Below are 25,117 nucleotides of genomic sequence, written 5' to 3'. Positions count from 1 at the left end.
TTTAAATTTACTTTAATATGTATCTTCCCTTTCTGTTATATATATTCTTCATCTAGGTGACCGTATTATTGTGAACAATTGAAGAAGTTTGGAGTCAAAATATAAAGATTCATTGCAATCTCGAAATCTGTGTTTGGGTGATGGAAATAATTTCTTTTCGGGCGGCTATTTTTAGTGGGTCTTACTTCTTGAAGAATGCCGATGTGTTCACCATAATTTGTCAGTTTTCATTATTATTATTATTATTATTATTATTATTATTATTATTATTATTATTATTATTATTATTATTATTATTATTATTATTATTATTAAAAGGAGGAGATTAACCAGACCAATGAGTCAGGCTCGACTCTTACAGAGCTGATGTCACTTTCATTTTTTTTTCTTTATTTAGATATCTTTAGACATGCGAAAGTAGGGGAATATAAATATTGAACCAACATTTTTACATTATGGGTAATTGGGGTGTTCAATACATATTGATAAATCATAAATCTTCCTTTGAATTTTGGTAAAATGCTCCGTTAATACAGAAAATGTGGTAACTATTCCTAAAGAAACACTTACATTTGCCATACAATTATTTTTGAACATTTTGACGTGCCCATACACAGTAATGCCCAAAGTAGTGGTATTTTGTCTTTTATTATATAAGGTAGGCAAACAAGCAGGGATAGAGCTGATAGTATTTCTCTCTCTCTCTCTCTCTCTCTCTCTCTCTCTCTCTCTCTCTCTCTCTCTAAGTACTTTATGGTATTTTCCTCCCTCTCTTTGTGACTGGATATTTAAGGCTGTTTGATTTGGCGACTGGCAGCTGCTTAATCGACTGACCACCCGGTTTGACATGGTTGGCAGCCCTTTTAGAAATATACGTCAAAATTAAACTGACCTTGCCAGTCAAATTTTCTGAAATAAAGATACTCCAAAATTCAACCAACATACCTCGGGTCGAAGCTGGACGAGTCAGCGGACATGTTTATTTCCAGAGGGGAATATGAGTGATGATGCTTATGGGAGATGTTGCATTGCTTGAATGTACTCTGTGTGGGTTGGTCGGTTTTGAAGAGAAGGCAGTTGCGAAAGAGTGAAAAATTCGTGATACGGGAAAAAATCAATGATATATATATATATATATATATATATATATATATATATATATATATGTGTGTGTGTGTGTGTGTGTGTGTGTGTGTGTGTGTACTGAATCCATATGCATGCATTAAAATATCAGACTTACATGTGATTTCAAAAGAAGTGAATAGTAGAGGAAAATAAAAGACGAGTTATTTCAAGAACTTTTTAGTGTTTCATTCCCGCTCTATCGGGGTATGTATACACATGCGTGTGTGTGTATATATATATACACATATGTATATATATATGTATATATATAAATGCCCTCTCCATCATAAGGCTTAGCACTACACAGTATTCTAGAAGTTTTATTCCAGCGGTGACCAAGTTGTGGAATGATCTAAGTATCCTAATTGGGTAGTTGAATCGGTAGAACTTCAAAAGTTTTAACTTTTAGCAAATATTATTATGTTGAACAGACTGACATAAGTCTTTTTATACTTTATATATAAAAATCTATTTTAAGTTGTTATTGTTCTTAAAATATTTTATTTTGATTGTTCATTACTTCTCATACAGTTATTTATTTCCGTATTCCCTTAATATTCTCGCTATTTTCCTTGGAACCCTTGCGATTATAGAATCCTGCTTTTCCAACTAAAGTTGTAGTTTAGCTCGTAATAATAATAATAACAGTAATGAAAACGCTAAAAATGAGCCGGCTGTTAGCGTAAGCGTTAAAACTCTTTTCATTGAAACTCAAGAACACCTAGCAATAAGCATTGCTTCCTTGCGTCAATAATAATACACCTAAGCAATAATACTGTAGTTTTGTGGCTATTGATGACACCTTTAGTTGCTTATGGCTCAACTGCTCAAGATGAGAGAGCTTTTGTGCCAAGTAAGCGTTCATGGGGAGAAATATGTAAATTAATAAGGAAAACTGTAAAATTTAATTACAACTATAACAAATCATTTGGTCAAGAGTTATTTTTTCTCATGATGATCAAGAAAATCGAACAAGAAATAACTGCATTTCTGTGAGATCTGCAAATCATCCTTGGACAAAATAAAGTAGTGAATGACTGCAAATTGCGAAATATCGTAACATTATTCAAGAATGGTTTCAAGTATGAACAAGTAGAATGAGCAATCAGAAATTTCAGACTTCCGCCAATGAAGACTGTCAACATTTTATTCAAGCTTTCCCTTTTTCATACGTTGATCGCGAATAAATTTACTGCATAATTATTATCTTTATTATTATGAAAAGGAGGAGATTTACCAGTCTAATGAGTCCAGCTTGACTCTTACAGAGCTGACCACTGCGTAATAATAATAATAATAATAATAATAATAATAATAATAATAATAATAATAATAATAATAATAATAATAATAATAATAATAATAATAATAATAATAATAATAATCTTGATCCGGATCACCTCCAAAATTTAATGGATTCTTCCTCAATATCTAGCAGTTGTTGAAATTTGGTGAAAATCCTGCAAGAAGTTTTGACGTAATCTTGCTAACAGACAAACAAACATAAATAAGTGGATAAACGCAAGTGAAAATATATAATTTGACGGAGGTAATAAAGTAAAAATGGGAGTGCATGCTGACTTTTGACTAGTTAGACCGTCATTATATTACGTACTTTTTATCGCTGTTCAAGAAGAATGTAGAGATCAGATAAACTTTAGACAATAGACACAAAAAAATTGACAAACTAAATATCAAAGAAGGCTAGAATGCTTCAACCTGTGCTTTCGCGAAATGTGTTAATTTCGATATCACTTAGATGCATTCAAGATATGAATGTATATGGGAAATAAGATGTATATAATTATTTACCTTAGATAATAACCAAACTCAGTTCATTGAAGGGAACTGAAACTAAAATGGTTCAACATCTACCAAAAATAATTCACGAGTTTCAAATGTATCCTAAATTTTCTACTCTCTCTCTCTCTCTCTCTCTCTCTCTCTCTCTCTCTCTCTCTCTCTCTCTCTCTCTCTCTCTCTCTCTCTCTCTAATTGACTGATGTGAATTCTGTAAGTGATTTAAGCTTATTACTTATATCACATTGTGTTTATGCCAAATTATCAAATACATTTCCCTCTCATATATGGCGAGTCTGACAATGTGCAAAACGTTGTCTATTTATATTTTCTAGTATTTTAACAATTGAAATGTTCAGTCATAAGATAGTTAACAGATTTATTTTACTCGTAATAGGAATAGTGAAAACAAAAGCAATACCTCTTATGCGAACCTTATAGTTACCCAAATACATACTTTCATATACTGCTATGCTATTTCTATTTTGGTAATAACAGAATTCAAGTTATTTCTCTTATAACTGCTAGAACAAAATGTCTTTAATTGTGTAAGTTAGATCATTTTTACATTGAAAGTTTTCATTAACATCCTTCTGAATAACATATACTCAGTTATTCTTTCTTAATCTCCTCTTGTAATTTGGATTACTAACACTGATATAAGAGTAATCTCTTACGATCCTTTCCAAAATATTAGAACTAATTTCTTTTTTTAATAAAACCACCGAAAGACGTCTTGTACTCCGGAATGCCTATATAATTAAGGAAAAATAATTATATTAATGAAACCTCACATTATAAGTGTTTTTATATGCAACAACTCAAAAAAAAATACAGGCACTCATTACTATCCTGTCTACCAATGAGGTAGTTAGGCATTGAAGATCAACTAGAATATTATTGTTTGGTGTATGGTTCATTAATGTTTTAATCCCGTATAGTTTTCGTTGAGGCTTTGATAGGAATAATGTCATATACGTGTGTACAGAATAAAACATGAAATTCTAATCGGTCGCTTTCTTGAAAACATTAAGCATATTTTAAGAGCATAAATGTAAAATTGAATATATATATATATATATATATATATATATATATATGGATGATCCATTATTAGTTAAAAATATCATTAAAAGAAAGCAGATGCTTAGAAATGTCTAATAATAAAGTTGTCCCGTGAGTAATGTATGTTTTTATTTTCAAAAACCTTTATTTCGTCCTTTTTAGAACTGTTTACTTTGTCAACAGATGTCTCTGATCGTTGAGACGGCTTCAGGAACAGGAACTGTATTTTTACCGAATCCTTGCTTACCTACAATCAATTGGGTTTCGTTTCTTCACCGGTCTTTTCAATACAAAGAACCTTCGAAAACTCGTTGTGTTACTGTGATCATCAGTGTTGTTAATTGGATTGTGCACTTCGACTATTTTTGTTTTATTGTAAGTGGTTTGTACATTTTTAATTAGTTATCTAAAGCACCGTGTATTGTCTTTTATGTATTGTGTTGTACATTTTAAGAAATTACTTTTGAGTTAAAACCTTTATATGTGGAATTACATTTAGGTATTTTGTATGAAAAGTTTTGGAACTTTTTTTTTTTTAGTAGAGGCTTTTTAGAATTCTTAGATTCTTGGTTTCTACGAAGTAGTCTGGTGTCGTGTATAGTAATACAATGTAAATTGTGTTCATGTTACAATTCAGAGTGTTCCCTGTAACGGTTTTATATTTTTTTCCCTGGTATTGCTTTAGGCAGATATAAACTAAACATAACTTTTTGCATGCTTCATTTTAATAACTTGATTAGCTGTTAAATTCGGGCAATCCTAGGATTTTTGTTGGAGATTGAGATTTCTTTTTTCTTCACTTTTAGATTTTGTGATTTGACATTACAGGCATCGATAGGTTTTATTATAGTTGCGGACAGATGAAGCTTTTCTACTAAAGGGAAAAGGTTTCTTATAATAAAATTTTTCTTTCTTTGAAAATTACTTATTTTCACTGCTAGTAAAAAGTTAATTATCTTAAATAATCAATGGAGTTGGCTGCACGCCATGTTGCTTGTCAATACATAGGATCTTGGTGGTATAGTTTTTACGCAAGCGAAGGAGCGCACAGCGGAGCAACTACCTTTTAGATTTCTCAAATTTCCCGTTCTTTGATGGTCTAACGGGCTTTAGATTTATTTGCTGTTGAAATGGTCAAATTAAGCACATTACCTACTACAGATTTTTTTTTCCTAAATTTTGTTCCGCCTGTAACTATAATTTTTAACCGTAGACTTTGTTTTAGACTACTAAATGTCCCATAAATTAACTGAAGTTATGAACGGCTAGTCGGAATTTAATTAAACTGTCCTTTTAGGCATTTCGTGTTTAGTCAAGATAGAATGCATCTGCATACTTTCTTGCTACGGTTTTTTTCTTTGACAGGTTATTACCAAAGTGTTTCTCATATTTACAACTTATAACTGATCTGCTCTTACTAAAAGTTTTTAATTTCCCGTACATAAACTCCCGGCCTCCACTGGGAGGGATTGGTGACATTCGGTCTAATTTTATGTAATGGGCGATCAATTGAGATATTACGGTCCTAAATGTCTCCAATCGTATCCATCGAATTCCTGATGTAAAGGAAGGTGCAATATAAATTTTTATAGTTTGTGGGTATGCGCAAAAGATAGGCATTATAATGAGACTATTTTCTATTATCTCATGAAATGCATGTAAGTGCTGTCCTGAATGTAATCCTACTATGACAAGGCACTTCTGCAAACTAAAATTAACTTTTTTTTTTTTTTTATGGATGTTGAGATTTTTAAAAGTTGACAATTGCTTGGCTAGATTTACAGAGTAATTTTCTGTATATTGTTAGCTAGTCTCAGAAATGAACTGGGTAAATGACCATTGCGTAAGTAATGGGAACCGGTGGCAAAAATCTAGTGATTTGAATTTTATTTTATTAGGTTATTCAAATTTATAACAAAAAAAAAATTATATTGACCTGGAAAATCTAAGACAGCACCTTACTTTAACGTTAAAAATTATACAAGCCAATTCGTTCTCTAGCTCATTAGTGATACCTGAAATGAGCGGCGTTTATAATGGTTTTGGTAAAAACCTGAGCGAAGGATACTGGATCAAGAAAAACTGTCAAAAGAAAACTCTCCACCTTTCACTTAGACTGTTTTGAGAGTATTCCAAAATCCTCCCCTCCCCCCCCCCCAAAAAAAAAAGTTCCTGCCTTATAACTAAAAATATAGCGTTCATGTAAAAATTTAGGGATGACAGGTTCAGATTTAAATTTTTGAAGTTTCCATCTAGTTGATAGTTTCAGGCAAATATGAATTTTACCCGGAAACTGATATTACCGATGGTAGGACTGAATTTACCTTTGTGATAACTTATTTATTTTAAAAGTTTTGTGGTCTTACGTGGGAAAGTTTCTATAAAATCATTTCAGTGTGGTCAAGTATAGCATAACTAGCGTTGTTCCGGTGTGGTTTTCGTAGTTTCGCTAAAGCTGGCTGCTGCCTCAGTAAAGGTTAAAACCAAAATGTAAAAATATCAGGTGCTTGTCATATCAAATGAATGTTCCATGGTTACCGAACGTGACTTTCTCGTAAGAATTTTATTGCAGGTATACTTTTGATATTAATTTTTAGTTTTACGAGCTTGAATGTTTTACTTGGTGTAATTAAACATTTTAAACCTTATGCTTCACACAGTATTTCGGTATATATAATAAGCTCCCACGAAACATTTTAATGATTGAAGACTTTAAGGCTTTCAGGAGGAAACTGAAGTCTTTATTTCATGAGTCATTTGACAGTGACGATTTAACAGTAAATGAAGAATATGGTACGTGGAACGTTAAATACTCTGAACGAATAAGGTAAAAACACAGTAGAGGTCCTGTAGAGAGCAGGATTCTCCTGCTGTATGGGACCGGAAAAGCAGCCATCAAAGTAAAGTGAAAACAGCTTTTGTTAGGTGGCCAGTTCCATGTTGGAGGCAGATTTTATTTTTCCCCGGTAGAATTCAGTTTTGAATTAATCGGTGAAACTTTTTCAAATTAGGTAAAGATAGCGCCAGATACTCATATTTTTTGGCTCACAAAATATACAGCTTCTCAGAGTATAGAGGTAGGTTAGTAAGAGCGAAGTGAGCCACAACAGTCAAGAGCAATGAGTGGTTAGTGTAAATTCGATGGACAAACTTACAAAACATACCCGTAAACAAGCTTAAATAGCGTTTTTTGTAAAGACTGCCTAGAAAATGGATAGTTAAATTTTGTAAAGAATACCTAGAAAATGGATTGTTAAATTTTTCGTACAGCCCCAAGAAAATTTTTTACCGGGAAGATTAAAAAAAATAATTTATAAATTGGATGTTCATATAAATGGGGTTATAATGCGAATAAAATGACTTATCTGATGAGGCGGGTAATAATTTATTGTACTTACCTTATGCGCAATTGAGTTTATATGAAATGCCTACCTATGACATTTAAGGGCTGGAAAGTTCTTAAAATTAAATTTGTTAATTGCTCCCCTTTAATAAGTTTTGGTAAGTTTTTTCAACTCTATAATGTTAAGAGCAACTTTAATTTATTTGCCAGTCTATTGCATTTAAAGTTTTAAAAATCCTCGCATAAATCCCCGACCAAGTTAGTAAATTAGCTTCGGTAAATTCAGGATTTGATTTGGATGATTTCATACTTTAAGCAACTGTATAATATACGATTGTTAATATACACTACACAAATAGTAGCCTTTTTAATTTTGTTTAAAGGACTTAGTCAATGTAGTTTGAACCTCATTGACCTGAAGGTTTAAAGGTCGATCATGAATGGCAGAGACTTTTAAGAATATTTATATTGCCTCAAAATCAAATATTAAAACTCCTAAACCTCCGTGCTATTAGGCGTGCTAAAAACTTGAAATTTTTACTAATTTACTGTTATTGTTTAAAAGTATTATGAAACTAATTATCAGAAAAAAAAATTGAAATTTGGTCTGAAATGCAAGAGTTCGGCAATTCATATGATCTTAATCTGTGAGAAGTGGTTGGTCAAAGGGTTGCTGTGATGTTAAACAGTTAGAATCCTAATACAGATATTTTGATTGCTCTTTAGGTCTCTATGACTTGTAATGTTAAAACTTTTAAACTACTGTATCAATAAGGTATTTTCGTTTACCAGAAGAACCTTGTATATCAAGGCATATCGACGCGTCCATAATCCTAAATTCTTAAATAGAAATCACTTCTATTTTACATCAGTTTATTAGAAATAATTTACTGCAATGATGGCGGAAAGGAATCCTATTAGATTCATTATTAGCTGAACTGCTAACAGAATTGGTGCATTATGATTGATTTTCACGTTAATTCTGGGTCTCATTAGTTATGAAGGATACAGGGAAAAAGTTAAACTAAAATAATTTGCCTTTGCTTTGAAGTTTCTAAAGTTTGAGAACACTTATATAAAAAGTTTAGTTCAGACTTGCCACAGTAAGTAAAGAAATTGGTATGGTCAATCAATTAAACGAAGTGCTTTGTGTACGTATTCGATCATCCAGTTAGCGGTTCTTGCCCAAAATTCAGATTTTAGTTACCATAGGCTGGCTAACATTTCATGAACTAGAAATTTCCAGAAGCTATCTATAATGTTGACAAACCACAATCCACTTAAGATTATATATGTTTATTGAAACATGTACAGTACAAAGGAGGCCCTACGGAGGGCTACACCAGCAGTGGAGTCGGGCCTTGAAGACTACTCACGAGTAATAAAAGTAAAAATTATATGGAAATTTGTTAGTGTATTTCGGGTAACATCAACTGGGTTCATTAATAATAGGAAACGGTGTTGGTAATATTACCCTGCGAATGGTATGTTAAAGTATTCGGTCAGAAAACAGAAATTAGTTTCAAACTTAGTTTTTTTTTCTAAACTTTAAAGTTTGAATTGTGTAATTGGAAGGGCACTGTTAATCAAATGCTAAGGGTGGTCTTTTTACTATTGGACTAAGGGCGTTTAGTGGTGCAGAGAAGCGGTTAGATTATATTACTTCCTGGTTAAGTAAAATTTTTAGTTATCAGACCACTTAAAACTTTTGTGCTGTTTAAGCATGAATTACACAAGGAAAAGATTGTAATGTTTAAGCATTGATGAACTTTACCACGAAAAGCTTGTACTGTTTAAGCTTTGAAATATACCACGTAAAGCTTGTACTGCTTAAACATTGATTAACTATACCGCGAAACGATTGTACTCTTTAAGCATTGATGAACTAAACCACAAAGTTTGTACTCTTTAAGCATTGATGAACTAAACCACAAAGTTTGTACTCTTTAAGCATTGATGAACTAAACCACAAAGTTTGTACTCTTTAAGCATTGATGAACTAAACCACAAAGTTTGTACTCTTTAAGCATTGATGAACTAAACCACAAAGTTTGTACTCTTTAAGCATTGATGAACTAAACCACGAAAAGTTTGTACTGTTTAGGCATTGATGAACTATACCACGAAAAGTTTGTACTGTTTAAGCATTGATAAACTATACCAGTAAAAGTTAGTGCTGTTTGAACATTGATGAAATATACCAGGAGAGTTTTTAGTTGCTGTAGCACGGTTACTCCGTAATTTGGCGGAAATGCTCAAGACTGGCAAGACCAGTTTTGAACATTAGATATAAAGAATGTAAAGAACAAATATAAAGAATAAATATAAAAAATTATTTTACTTGGGAAACGCAAGGAGTTTGAAGAAAATAATCAGAATCCTAAGGTTGAATAAACCGAACTTTGTATTAGTAGGTCTGCAATGCTTGACCATTTTATAATTATAACCAATTTGTACTCTTGATTGTTTTTTATCAATGGGTTCTGTCATTTTTTTTTTTTTACATGGGTTGTTAGTTTTGTCTTATTAGGAATCAAACTACAGTAAAAGTTTAGGTTGCATGTATGATATATGAAATGTCTTTAGGCTTTAGGGGATTAGCACCTCCCAAGACTGCCAAAATTGATATCTTCAAAATAGTAAAGTTTTGATTTAAAATTTACTTTTCTGCATAAAATAAGTAATGTTCCAAATTCTTTTGCTGTTAGGTGAAAACAAATTTGATAATTGAAAATCTATACCTTGTAACTAGAATTTAATGCACAAAAACAAACCTTCGTCCCTTACATAGGATACAATACCAGCGAAGCTGGAAAACCTCAGGGTTAAACTTAATTAACAAGGTACATTGAAACAGATGGCAGGTAGTGGGAAGCCCCGACCCCCTGTTTGCCTAGTTAGCAACTGAGCACTCAATTTGATTTACAAAGTCAGTGAAACAATTATCAGACTGGCTGGAGTTTCATGGCTTTTTAATTTAAAATTTTTTAATTTTCTGCTGGAGATATGTCTACTGTTAGGAAAACTGCTTTTAAAAGTTGGCTAACTTTATAAAACTGAAGGGTAATAGTCTTAAAAATCCTTGAAACACTTCTCAAATGTCCAACCCCCTTACTACTTCGGAAGAAGACTATATCGGGAGGAACCAGGTCTCCTTCCGGAATGCAGACGCCCTCCATCGCTTGACCAGAGATTGGTAGCTCTGCGCCAATCATTGTGTTTAGCGTGTTCCTGATAGCTTGATATTAGTGGACGGGGTGCGCTTACACTCTAGCGCATAAAGAGACAAACTTCATTGATCCCATGTATTCATGCCTGCTTTCCTAATTTCTCTCACCACTGAGAAAAGACATGCTTGTGTTAACATGCCTACCATGCTCTCACCGTGGATACTCGTGCTGCCCGTAATTGGAAAACTTTCTACCCGCTAGGTTCCCTGTGATGACGAGTAAGGTCTCGACTTGCGCGCAGACTTACGTACGTACGTGTGTTGTTTTTTTAATGCTGGTCTCGAGGAGAGAACCACCTCTCCTGAGCCTATTGTGGTAGCATGCTTAAAAGTGCATGCTACCACTTGCTAGTGCCTTTTACTGCTTGCCAGTGCATGTTGGGGGTTTGGAACAAGCAAGTTACCACAAGTGTTTCGCCCACATCCTAAATAGTTGCATAAGTGAGTCTTCACTTCACACCACTCAAAACTCTGGTCTCTTCATCACGCCTTACCATGCCACTCGTAACAGACGATACCTGCAGGATTTAAGACTCCTGTAAGTGTCCGCATGTCTAGGATTCAGCGTAATCCGGAAATAAAGAGATCTTACTCTTGAGATTGTGATCTAGAATGCACAGGTCGCACTGGTTATGACCTGAACATCTATACAGTAGGCCAGGGGCTGGTTGTAGACCTCCCAGCCCTGAGTGAAGGTTCTACAAATATCCTTTAAAAGGGAGACAGGTGCTGTCAGGCTTGCAATCAGCCCATTAGATGTCACAACTATGATAGACTTAAGTGTACTAGAAGATCTCCTACAGCCTGTTGCTGGCAAGTAGTGCAGGTGTCATAGTGAGCAGTGTAAAAATTCAAAGTTCTTTACATTCTCATAACAGCTCCCAAGTTTTCTCGTTTTAACATGGGCGCACACCAATGGCAATTTTGTTTTAATGTTATCTAGGTGACTGGTTGATCTTAGCTGATTGAAATAAAAAAAATTCCCAGAGGGATTTTTTTTTTCCTTATGAGTAAGCCCTTCTATTCCACTAAGATGGGTGTCTTGTTCTGTCATTGAGTTGGGGGGCTTGTGGTGAATCAAATCAGTAGCTTCTAGCACCCAAACTACCATTGATTACCTAGGTATGAACATAGACAACAACTTAAAGGTCTCCCAGTCTCTGGATGTAGTGCTATGCATTCAGATGATCACTTCATTTAATGGCTTTGGAAGAAGTTGCTGGGTCATCTGGCCTTTCTGGGAAGTAATTTTTCAATGGTAGCTCAAGAGATAACTGATTGCATGACAGCTACTACCCTTTATCATTGGTCCCATTAGGGGAGTGTTTTGACAAAACCCATAATGGTGGCATGGTGAGACTAAATTTGGGTTGCTCGCTTGCTAATGTAGTTTCCACCAGAATTTGTTCATGAAGGTGCCGCAGAAACGATGAGAAGGTCACTTCCTCCTCTACCTTGCGTTGAGGCAATGAACAGACTGGGAGTGTGTGCCATGTCAACATGCTGGGGTGTAATTTTCTCATGCTCCAACACTTTTGCCCTTTTGACTGGTAACAATGGTGCTGATGAGCGACAATACCACTGTAATAGTATATATAAACAAAAAATCCAGTTCAGTTTTTTCCACAGCTATAGCCCGATGGCTCAACTCTTGACTTTTGCTTTGTTCCAGCCAAAGAAGAGCATTTTGGCGGACGAGCTGAGCGGGAGTACAGATCGTTGGTCAGAGTGGGGCTTGCATCCTCTTGAGTATTCAAGATCCTGACTTAATGGGTTTTCTTGTCTACCTGTTCTTGCAAGTTTTAAGTCAGAAGTTTGATATACTGCTTGCCGTTGTCAGACCCGGAAGCTGCATTTGAAGCAGCCTTCGAGCACCCATGGAACAGCCTCTTCTGCTGCCTAAGTAGCATCTTGAATAGTCCTGTCAGAGCCCCTTCTCAATATGACTACAGTAGAGTAGCTCCATAAATGACCCAAAGTAGAACGGCCTCTGTCAACTACTTTAACAGCTATTCCATAGCTCTGTGCACTATACGGCTTCATGCACAAAGGTTATCCAGCATCTCCTCCTAAAGAAAGGCTGAGATGTCATATTATTTTAGGAAATCTTTTAATGTGTACCAAGCAAAGTGGGTCTTTTTCTGTCATTATTGTTGGAAGTCTTCTCATAGAGCTGCAATTCCACGTACAGGTGTAATGCCTAGTTTTATTCAACCCACGGAGAGAAAACCTCTGCTCTATATCGGTGGTGAGAAGGCTTTTGCTCAACTTTGAGATAGGTGTAGGCAGTAAGTAATTAATACATACTCATTGGGAGAATTGTCTATGCTCAGGAGTCTTGAGGAGTCCTGTCCTTTATGAGTGACCACTGCCCTGGAATATTTGAGGTCTGGCAGTCCCTTAAGAGGGTACCTTATGAACTGTCAAGAGTTACGTCTGACAGGAACCTCGCACTCCAAACTGTTTTCTTGCTCACCTTGGCTTCCTTCAAATGGGTTAGTGAGCTTCATGGTCTCTCCTTTAGCCTTGCTCATGCAGAGCACTGGATACAGCACTTCCTCCTCCGTTCCGAGTTTGAGGATAAAAACCAGAATCGGTAGGGTCCTAGCAAGTTTTTCTTCAGGTCGTAAGCCTTAGATCAGTAAAACTGGATAATCAGCTGCTTGTGTGTCCTGTGAAGGTTAGGTGCTACCTTAAAATTTGCACTGCAGCACTTCTTCGTCTGCACAGAAAGGGTCAAATACTCTCCTAGGCTAAGGGAAGTTATTGACGTAGTCTTTTGCCAACCTAACCTTATACCCCAGAGATGGAGATCTAGTTAAGAGCTTGTGATGTCAGGGGTCAGCCCTACCCTGAAATTCCACAAGTCTGTGGTGCAGGTACTCCCAGTAGATGTCTTGAAAAGACTGACTACATTTACTGCCCATGACCTCTGGGAATAGACCCACAGGTCCCAAACCTTTTTGCCATGAATTGTAATGGGTACAAAGCTGGTGGTATAGCTTCCTCGGCGGCTCTTGCAGGACCATTAGCATCGGATATAGGATGGAGGGTACGTATGAGACTGGGAGGATTGAAGACTAGCTGACCGGCTCATCTTGCAGGACCATTAGCATCAGATATAGGATGGAGGGTACATACGAGATTGGGAGGATTGAAGACTAGCTGACCCATTACTTTTCATTTCTTCCCCTCTTGGGGTACAGGATTGGAATCAGTTGGCTGGAACCTAGTTGCTTGCAGGTAAGCCCCACTTAGCCTGTACAATTTAATGTTATTCCTCACGAAACTTAAAAGGCGAGTGTCGTGTAAAAGGCACGCCTACGGACTTTAGAAGCCTACTATCGGAGATTCTGTGCTTCGCATCTTTTATTGTACAGGCCCTGGAACCTTAACTGTGCTACTCAAATGTTTAAGTTTTAGATATCTTGGGATAAGTGCGCAGCTAGTAGGAATCGGCCTTTTCCCGCCTAATGCGGTCTTCTATTTAATGGGGTGAGGTTTTGTATTTATACCAGAACAAATGACAAATTTCAGAAGTAATATTTCAGAATCGTACAAACCTATGAAAAGAACGAGGGTTTGTAATTCTGTTGGAACATGAGTATAGAAATTTTTTCCTAATTGTACAAACCACGCCTCTTTACTCCTACCTCCCCACCATTACTTAACCCCTAAAAAGCCCTGGCTACAATCTGTGCTCAATGAGCAAGCAGGAATAGTACGTGTTTACACTCTTTCAACTCCTGGGCTCTCCAACGTTGTTATTCTATCATATGTAAAGGACTCTAGTTTGTATCACTGGCAATAAAGTGTAGGAGTCATGTCTACTTAAGGTTTTTTTTTTTTTTTTTTTTTTTTTTTTTTTACTCTCAAAGGCATAATCAGATACAGGTTGATTGAGGAGGTATGTTTTTAAAGTCATGAATATTGATTCTTACATTTGCTGACATTTAGAATGATGGAATCTTTTTTTTTAACTTGGTTCAAAATAATTTCGTAGGAATGACTTGATGACCATTAGAAGTCTTTTGTTATTAAATTACTTTTAGTCCATATAAAATGAGTGGCCAGAGTCTAGGTTAGTAGTAAGGTTTTTAATGTTGGTAAATAGTGTTTTTTTTTTTTTAATAACCTAACTGCTATTAGGCTGTTGGGCAAATTCTTTCATTAATTTGTTGAATGGCCATTGAATCTCTGCCTTTTACCAGAATCTTCATAATAAAGAAATTTGATATGTGGGTTCATAATACTGGATTTTCTTTGATGCCTAGATGCTCTGGGTTCATAATACTGGATTTTCTTTGATGCCTAGATGCTCTTGGCTGATAAATGAAAAATATTGACTACGATGGCAGATTAAAATTTGTCTTGTTGATTGAATGGCTTTTCTTTGAAAGTGCTGTTGTTAGATTTCCAGAAGTCGTGGAAGGATATTTTTTTTAGCATACTTATTGCTAAACTCAATACATCATAATGTTAAATCAAATTTTCATAGCTTAATTAGTATTTTTTGAAAACCTTTTTCTTAATATCTTCTCTTAAATTGCCAGGTTGAAGTCGCAAAACTGCGTTGATTTGACCAAAACGTTTGAAGGGAGACGACCACCTATGGATTTTGTACAGAGGAGCCGGGTTGGCTTTAGTGGTGGTACAAGGAACCACTCAGGACTTTAAACAAATGCCTGGGATAATCTGCTCATGAGGTTAATTTTTCATTGCTTCAATTGCTTGCAAGATTAAGGTATGGAAAAGTTAATCAGCATAACATATATTTGATAAATTACTTACCGAATTTTTGGAGACATAAAGGATAGTAGGCTTTACAAGGCTGCCCTTTTAAAGATTGGAAGTTTTTTCACTTAATTTCTAGTGGCCAGAATTTTTGGAGACAAAGGATAGTAGGCTTTACAAGGCTGCCCTTTTAAAGATTGGAAGTTTTTTCACTTAATTTCTAGTTGCCAGATTTTTATGAATTTAAGTTTTGGATAAGTTTTAATTTAAAACTGTAAATTGGTAATTGGTTTTCAAAACTCTGCCATTAACTCTTCCATTAACTCTTGTGTACATTGTAGAAAATTATTCTAATGTATAGTTGGTTTATAGTATTAAGATTCTAGATATGCTGTTATTTATAAATTGGCGTGATGTAATGCTAAGCCTACGAAAAGTTCTAATTTCTAGTCGATGAGTGGGTATATTGAACGAAGATCCCTTTGTGTATTATTGATTTTTAGTCCTGCTTGGTGTACATAGATATAATTTAAATATTTAATAACAATTACTGATAAACTTCTTACCAGGTACGTGTATATAATTTAAGTATTTAACTAAATTACTGATAAAAAAAATTCTTTCCAGGTACTTGTATTTAGTAGATCGGCCACAGGCGATTCTCTGTAGATGTCATTCAAATTCCTTTGAATGCATAGAGGATAAGATTTCTTCAAATGCCATGTATTGGATTATGAAGTGACTACTTTTAACCTATTCACCTTGGGATTATGAACATTAACAAGAATTTTGGTTAACTTTCCAAAAGTGAATAGATTTAACATGCTTTGTAGTGTTAACTATACACTTTAGTGTTCGACTTGACTTCTCATACATAAATAATAAACCTTTTAGTGAACAGATTTTACTAGTTATCCTTTAATTACCTTACACTTGGGCATAGTTCCCAGCTTTAGGTTAAAAGTAAAATAACCTCATTGGTGGAGGCAATGGAGTCTGGTCTTAAGGTAGGAAGGTCCTGATGGGTTGTACTGTATATTTTTATAATGAAACATATTTTGCTATAATGTAACTGCAGATCACTAGTAAGGAAACAATGTTGAAGCTCTGTAAGCTACAGGTGTGTGCATTAAAAGAAAGTCTTTGATAACAATTGAAAGGCAACAGTAGAGGACACCTTTAAGATAAAGATATGGTTGTAATCTTATAAAATATTATCATCAGGGTGTAGCAATCAAATATAATTATCATTGGTGTAGCCTGAGATTTGTGTGCCTGGAGGGCAGTTAGACCTACATTCTGCTTACCCTGGAAAGTTGGAAATTTGAAATTTTACTTCCATACTTTGCTTTTTCTAACCCTTCCTTGCAGGACCCCCTGCCCCACTCTTGAAAGAAGTATTTTTTTCCAAAAAGTTCCTCCTGTCCCCTCTCCCTTAATTACATCTTCCTGGTCTTCTATTAAGTATCATTCCAGCATATGGCTACTTTTAACTTTCTCTTAAAAAAGACTTGTAAGCACAGTAAACACTTAAGGATATTAAGCTATAAGCTGCTGCCTTCAAACGGCCGGCTACAGGCATACTTAATGGTGCAATATAAAATTTTCATGAACTCAAGTGCTTAGGAAATGAGATTCAGGCCTTTTTAATGAGATTCAGGCCTTTTTAATGAGATTCAGGCCTTTTTAATGAGATTCAGGCCTTTTTAATGAGATTCAGGCCTTTTTAATGAGATTCAGGCCTTTAACCATGTGAACAGGAGGGCTGTGGGTAATTAGGGAGAGCTGCTGGGAATATGAAGTGACCAAGCATTAAATTTTTACTTCCCAGAGTAAGTGTGGACACTGAAGTTGGTTTTGGAAAAAAGGATGTACAGTAGATTCACATTTCCTCTAGGCTGCATAAAGGGGCTATGATTGTTAGCAATAGATTCAATGTGCTAAGAGCAGGCTGTGGCCTCTGTACAGTGGCAGGCCCTTTGCCTTGGAGGGAAAGAAACTACTCTATCTTTTCCGGCATGTATCTTGAAGACCAAGAGCTGCTAAGGTCTCCTCAGAGGGTCCCTGGTGCCACTGTCCCCTGGTATGGTCCCCTTGGAGTATGCAATAAGAACAAGGAGCAATCAGATCTGCATGGGTGTGCTCTGCAGGTTTTAGTGAAGTGCTACATGGCCCCCCTCCCCCTTAAGCTTGCCACACCACATTTAAAGTGGTTTGAAGCTCTTCACCTGGGTAAAGTACAGACTACTGACAGAGTTTGGCCCAAAGAAGTCTTGGGCTTCCATAAGTCTTAAAGGTAGGTCATCCCAATATTAGAATCCTCATTGATTCTGGTGATAGCAAGTGGTGAAAGTAATGGTGCCCACAGTGGCCAGGACCCTGTGGTTGCCCCTCTCAACCAAAGAGGACTTTTGAAGTCTTGCAGTGATAACTGGTGGCTGAAATAGTGCTGGTACCAGGTGTCGTGTCAGTTTTCCACTCTCCCCAGGGATACCCCATTCCCTGACCTGGGTCCATTGTTGGTGTCAACCCCTTCATCAATGTCAATCAACCAAACCCTGCTTAGGGCCTGTAACCCCCTTCTTGTGTCTTGTGTATCTGGCCCTGCTGTGAAGTTTTCCCTCCCCATGATACGGCCTCCAATGTTGTGGCTGTTGTTACACACCACCTCCTTTAGGGATAAGGAGTGGCAGGGACCAGTGTGACTTTAGACCCCATATGACTGCCCAGGATTGCAGGGTGCCTGGGGACCTGGACTGTGACACATTGAAGCAGTGGGGAGAGAACACTTGGGAGACCTGTATGGTCCTGAGGAATTGCATCTGCACAATGTCCTGGAAATGCATGCAACCTTTCTAGTGCTGCAAGCATTCCAAATTTATTTGAGGCGGCATTCTGTAGTGTTGACACTGCAAAAACCCTACCATGGCCTACGTCTAATATCGAAGGGGTACAGTTTTGTACCCTGGCTGCTAGTTGTCGAAGTGGATGAATGTTTGGTAACGTCTTTATACTATACTGGTATGCTAATTACATTGAGTAAGAGGAATTTACTAGCAGACACACTGTTGCCAAGGGCAGGTTGTATTGTCCTAGTAATCCCTACTTCCTTGCTTAGTGAGGTGTCTGCAGGGATTGACCTGCCACACTGCTGAACTGGAAGCTCCCTGCATTTTGCTCCCCTGTTCCAGACCCATAGGTAGTGTTTGAAGAAGCCTTCTAACAAACCCAGGAACTTTAGGATATGTGCCTTCCCTCCGCGTGGCCTGATCCGGCTGTTAATCGGCCAGGTGTTGAATATGCCCAAACCTGTGACAATCCGTAACTTAACAGTGGCACGTGCCAAGTGGTATCCCAATCTGTTAACCCTAGCCCTTCATTTGAGGTCCCCAGAAAACTACCACACTGGTTCACGCTAGTGTCAATCACGTCCCTAGAGGTACTACCAGTTTGTAAAGTCCTTGAAACTTAATAAATGGAGGCTATCCAGGATCTCTAAAGCCAAAGGCTGTTCATGAAGCACTGCACATGTGCATCTCGGATATCTGCAATAGTCTAATGCAATGTTGGTCTATCAGGGTAAGTGGGCCATCTTCTGCTATTGGTCTCTTGGATAGGATACTTAGGTTGTAGCAACCTAGTACAGATTGTGGGGATATCCTAGTCTTAAAAACTGACAAGCACCTTAAAAGTTATTAAAGGCTACTGGTCTGGCTTTGGCATTGACTGATGGGTATAGTCCCCTCCCTCTCGGAGTTGTCTATGCTCGTGAGGAGTTTCGAGTAATCTTGCCCTCCCTGGTACCTCGGGGACCTCTGAGTAGTGTCCCTTGTCCTAGAGATACTCTTTATGTAAAACATGAGCAATTGATAAGATCTTCAAATTGTGATTCTCAAGCATGTCTTCATGGCTACAATTAGTATTGGTGAAGAGAGTTTGAGTTGTATGATCTTATGCTGTCACCCATGCTGAGGGGTGGAGGGAAGTCTCTTTTAATGTTATATCAGTTTGTGTGTGGCCAAAACACAGAAGTTGGCTCATGGCCCTAGGTTCGAGACTACCTCAAACTACGCGAAGCATCTGGTGGTGATAAAGATGATCCGCACAGTGTACGCTTTTACAACTAAGGGTCAAGGTACCAGCTAGTAACAGAGTTCGGCAAGTCAGGCATGTAGGCCTCGCTGTACCTTAAGGAAATCTATCGGCGAGCCAGGTGCTGAAGGCTGGAGTTTGGATTAACAAATTGCTGTCGAGGCCTTTAACTTAAAGGGTATGTCCCTTTAAACCTAAGTTGTTGGTCCTGTGGTGGCTGCTCAAGTACTTGCATAGTCAGCCAAACTCCTACATGGGATAGGAAGAATCTTGTCTATGGTATCACAAAGATGCAAGTCTGGAATGAATGTTAGAATAATTTTGCTCTTCATTTTTTGTACCCCACTTACGGATAATGTGGTCTAAACATTACGAGCTGGATCAGACTTGATGCTGTTACTTAGGAGTTCCATTCTTTTCTTTTAACACTAAGGTATCTCTCCCATCCTTCCATATAAGGGGGATAGGGAAATTTACACAGACCACTTTAATCATAAGTGGTTTTTATTTCCTCTTCAAGGGAAGGGTTCCTTAATTTTAAACTCGTGTACAGGTCAGGCCCTTTGTCTTCTAATCCCTATGAAAGATATAGGAGGTTGCTGGAGTCGCCACTTGCTTCCATACGGGACCAGACGGTCAGATACTTCTAGGGAATTAGAAAAACCATCCATTTCAGTTCTATGGGGACTTCTAACCCACAGTTCTTCCTTAACATTCACAGGTCGTTTGACCACTCGTTAAACGATTTACCGACTGTCTCCAACTCTTGCTGAAATAGCCTCCCTGTTAAAGGACTCTTGACTTGTATGCCTAAGATAACTAAAAATTAATTATAAAAGTTTTATATTCCGTTTGGGTAATAACTTAAAGCAAGTTTAAATTGAATTAGTGCACAAAGGAGCATTTTTGTTGGTTTTTAAACCTTCAAGGGTATTTGTTTACAAGAGCACGCTCTCCATATACTCCAAAATTATGCATTCCTGCAGCTCTTTTTGTATAGTAATTAGGAGGTTCTTTAAATGATAGGAAAGCAAAAAATTGCAAGTTATGTTGCACATGGGGGGAGGGGGAAGGGTTGGTTGAGGAGGTACTAAATGACCTGGAACTGACATCAACATAGTCATTCTAAGAGAAGTTAGTGACGTCGGCGTAGATTTGGTATATTTTCAAAATATATAGTAAATTAAAAATGGATCAGCTACTTAAAATTGTCACTATTTGTGAAATGTGTATATTATATTTGGTAAATATTTGTTAAATCTTTGTCTTTTTTTTAAAGAAACTATTTTGAGTAGTTTTCCCAGACGACGTTTTGCTACACTAACGCCTTCTATTGACCACTGCCTAAAGATGCCTGCCAATTTCCCGCCAATGAAAACAATCATACACTGCAAATGTAGTCATTCACATGAAAAGTTTCTTTAAAAAATCAGATTTATTGTAAAGTATTTACCAAATAAAATAAGCAATTCACAAATAGTGACACTTTTGAGTAATAGATCCATTTTTAATTTAGTATATATTTTGAATACATATCAAATCTACGCTGTCGTCACAAACTTCTTTGATTTTCTATATTGACGATGTCGGTTCCAGGTCGTGGTATTTGTTTACAAGAGCATGCTCTCCATTTACTCAGAAAATATGCACTCCTGTAGCTCTCCTCTTTTTGTACAGTAATTAGGTTTTCTAAATGCCGGTAAAGCAATAAATAGCAATATATGTTGCGCAAAGGGATTGGTTGGTTGAGGAGGTACTAGATGACCTGGAACAGACATCAACAAAGTCAATTAAAAATAAGTTCGTGCTGTCAGCTGACATTTGGTATATATTCAAAATATTCAGTATATACTAACTTGAAATTGGAGCAATTACTCAGAAGAGTCACTATATGTGAATTGTATATTTTATTTGGTAAATACTTGGACAATAAATTTTATTTCTTTTCTAGAAACTTTTTGAGAGACTATTTTTGCAGTGTATGACTGTTTTTATTGGCGAGAAATTGGCTGGCTTCCTTAGGCAGTGGTCAATAGATGGCGTTAGTGTAGCAAAATGTCGTCTGGGAATACTAGTCATACTCAAAATGGTTTCTTTAAAAAACACTTAAGATTTATTATCAAATATTTACCAAATATAAAATATACATTTCACAAATAGTAACACTTTTGAGTAATTGATCCATTTTTAATTTAGTATATATTTTGAATATATACCAAATATCCGCTGACGTAACGAACTTCTCCTTGATTGACTGTTGATGTCTGTTCCACGTCGTTTAATACCACCTCCACCAACCCCTCCCCCTCCCCCCTCCTGCAACATATCTTGCTTTTTTGTTTGGTTTCCCAGCATTTAAAGAACCTCCTGAATACTGTACAAAAAGAGGAGAGCTGCTGGAATGCATAATTTTGGAGTACAGTAAATGGAAAGCATGCTCTTGTAAACAAATACCCAGGTCGTTTAGTACCCCTTCAACCAACCCCTCCCCTTCCCCCCTTGAGCAAAATATCTTGCTAGTTTTTCTTTCCCAGCATTTGAAGAACCTCCTAATTACTGTACAAAAAGAGGAGAGCTGCAGGAATGCATAATTTTGGATTAAGTGGAGAGCGTGCTCTTGTAAACAAATACCACATTTAGCTTTATGAATATGTAAAAGTATCCAGTCTCTCTCTCTCTCTCTCTCTCTCTCTCTCTCTCTCTCTCTCTCTCTCTCTCTCTCTCTCTCTCTCAATGGAGCAATGCATGTTCAGTCAATCCCCAAAAATCCTTGTTGATTTGGATACTACCTGTTGGTCATTATATGGACGTTGTTGATCGTATTGGTCTCATTTTAGAACGGTGACCTCTGTACCATTTTTGTTGTCTCTTTTGTCGGCCAGTTAAACAGAATGCAATTAATTTCTATGACAAACATTTTATATTTGAGTTCTCTCGATATGAAATTTAAATTTTTTTTTATTTTTTGTTTTTACTTTGTCTTCGTTTACATTATTTTATTTGTTGGTTAGGTTTTGTATGAGGTTTTGTTTTATTAATGTTAATATCCAACTTTTACCGATATTCATCGTTTCATGTTGAATTGATTTCCTTGATACTTCTCTGGCTGAAATCGTGTAATAATTATGTTTGCTTTTGCTATCGACCTCTCCTGGAAGTGGATCAACAAATTTAAGATTGACGGGAGGTTTAAGTTTCTCATCAGGGTGTCCTTAGCCTCAGCTTACAAGTGAACTACTTAGTTTTAAATGGTGGTACTTTTTGTAAGAAATGGTTGGCCCTTGGCTCATTTCCATAAAGCTTTTTCAACTACATGCCATCTTAAACACGCAGACTTTGAGATCCCTTCTGGTAAACACTGGTATTTTTTCCCAATAGATAAACAGAAATACCCAGTGTAAAAAAATTGAACACTTTCTGTTTCTGGTCAAGTCCAGTATTTTTTGGTGGTTGTAAACTGATGTAAATAGTAGTACTGTATTACGCAGGTAGTGATACTAATTGCTGATGGCTCAGAATGTGTGAAATAACCAATGGCAGTGGGCATTTAATTTGATTGATGAAAGATTATTAAGTGATAATTTTTTTGCATTTGCTATTTACCTTCGTATTTGGTTGATGCCAATGCATTTTATTACTAGTGTCTTATTAGAGGCAATTGAGGGTAACATTTAAGTTAACAATTTACTATAAAATAGCAGACACTTGCAAGTATATAATCATAAAGCATAGGAGAAAACATTCGAATCTGTTTAGCATTTAGTAAACTAAAACTATGGTTAATTTTGTGTAGCTTATTATTTTCATAAGACAGAAGGGGGGGGGGGGGGTTTACTGATTCCACGGAGGACTGAAACAATTAGCAAATTTATTATTAGAAAACTCATAGAATTTTGTATGACTATTGACTGGTATGTAATTAAAGATTTGCTTGGTAATTTGTAATGATGGCCTAAACAGTTCCAATTTAGAGATTTTAACATATACCATGATGTCAAAAAAAAAAAAAACTTTGACGAAGTGTAGTAAATTTATATTTTTGTATTCTAGGAATTTTAGAAAATCTTGAGTAAATTAAATGATGGCCGACTTGGTCATGACAACCCATGGAGCATTTGACGACTTCTGAGATTCTGCATATTCTCATAGCCTCTAGGAAAGGCCTACTCATCAGCAAGGTTTATAGGTAAGTGTTTTTATATATTTTGTTAAAAGGCTGGTAGTAATAAAGTTAATCGACTACCTTTAATATCTGAAATGTTTAAAATAAGGCTATATGAGTGAGGAAATTTTCAGTTGGGTTCAGTCGTTAACAGGGCAACAGGGATGTTATTTTCTATTTAAAACTGGACTGCTAACCTCACGTGGTCATGCTTGACGTAAAAGTATTTCAAAGAGCCTCTTTATCAACAGCTCTTGCGCTCACTTTGTTTGGTATTTTTTTTTTAACTTGTGTTGCATACTTATCTTTAATAAAGGTTCAGTGTGAAGTCAATAGGTAAGCCGAATAGCATATGTAATTATACTAGCTCTTAGGCAACCTAGCTCCAGAGTATGTAGGTTGTATAAGGTAATTTTTTATAATGTAAGTACAGTTTTAAAACTTTTGAATTTGATCTCCGTAAATTTTTTAAAGATATTTATCGACAGAAGTATATGGGAATTTTATTTTTAGAAAGTAAGCTGCATTCTGACATTAGTATTGATAATCCCCAACTTAAATTGTTCGGAACATAACAAACTTGTCTTACTCTTATAACAGACTTAATCATTAGTCTCTCTCTCTCTCTCTCTCTCTCTCTCTCTCTCTCTCTCTCTCTCTCTCTCTCTCTCTCTCTCTCTCATATGACGGTTTTCAGAAGTCTGTGCCATAATCTACCCCCAGTTTGTTAGTCGTCTGAATATTCTCTGGATATTTAAGGTTAATTCAAATAATTACTTAGTTGTAATTATTAGTTACCGATGTTTAGACAAATTATTCTAGAGATCCGCTAAGCTGGTAGTTTCTAAGTTAAATATCCAGGAACTAAGTGCCGGGAGAGATATACGTGGTATTTACCAGGATTAATCCTTGTATTTACTGCCGTTTGAAGTTAATACATTGCGTTATTCTGCCGATATCCTACATTTGTCCTGATTGTCCTTAATTCTCTTTATTTATTTTTTTTTAAATGCCGTTATTGAGTTGCTTGACATTTTGGAATAGATTAACTTCCTTTTCTCATTTATTTTTAATTGAAAAATATAAAAAAAAAAGCCAACAATCCTTTTTACAAACCAGTATTGCCCCCGAGTCCAATTTTTACTGTAAATACAGTACATCTTTACCCTTTAGATATTTTCTTCCATGGACAGCTTTTAAATAAATATGTAAACTTTCCTTCATTTCCATCATTGTTACTTTTACCATGGAGGTCAAGTTTTCATAACCGAAGTTGTGCATTAAGAGGTTTTCATGAAAGGTTAATTCCATTGTTTATGGTTTAAGTTGTCTCAGAAGTGATCATATTGCTGTTGTGCATTTTAGGGGGCTGAAAATATTATTTTAAAGGTGTTTTGTCATTTATAAGATCTGTGCTGCTTGTTCATAAATTGATAGCAATCCCTATGCCGTATTGGATATTGCATATGTTCAAAGATTTCTCCTATTAGCTTGGACTGTTTCGTGAAATCTCGGTAAAAATATTTTTGGAACAATTTGTTTTCACTTTAGAAATTGCAGGAACAAA

General features: G+C 36.1%; 1 long non-coding RNA gene across 1 annotated transcript; it reads left to right on the top strand.

The window, feature by feature from the left end:
* The first annotated feature begins 4,254 nt into the window (after positions 1-4,254).
* On the top strand, positions 4,255-16,198 carry LOC137642237 (uncharacterized). The gene is made up of 3 exons (XR_011044709.1): positions 4,255-4,365; positions 15,116-15,306; positions 15,924-16,198. It is a non-coding gene; the product is annotated as an uncharacterized lncRNA (long non-coding RNA).
* Positions 16,199-25,117: the final 8,919 nt, after the last annotated feature.

Source organism: Palaemon carinicauda, chromosome 6 (assembly GCF_036898095.1).
Source record: "Palaemon carinicauda isolate YSFRI2023 chromosome 6, ASM3689809v2, whole genome shotgun sequence".
NCBI classification, from domain to species: Eukaryota; Metazoa; Arthropoda; class Malacostraca; order Decapoda; family Palaemonidae; genus Palaemon; species Palaemon carinicauda.
The sequence above is the reverse complement of the archived record's forward strand: the minus strand, read 5'-3'. Positions and strand labels throughout refer to the sequence as shown.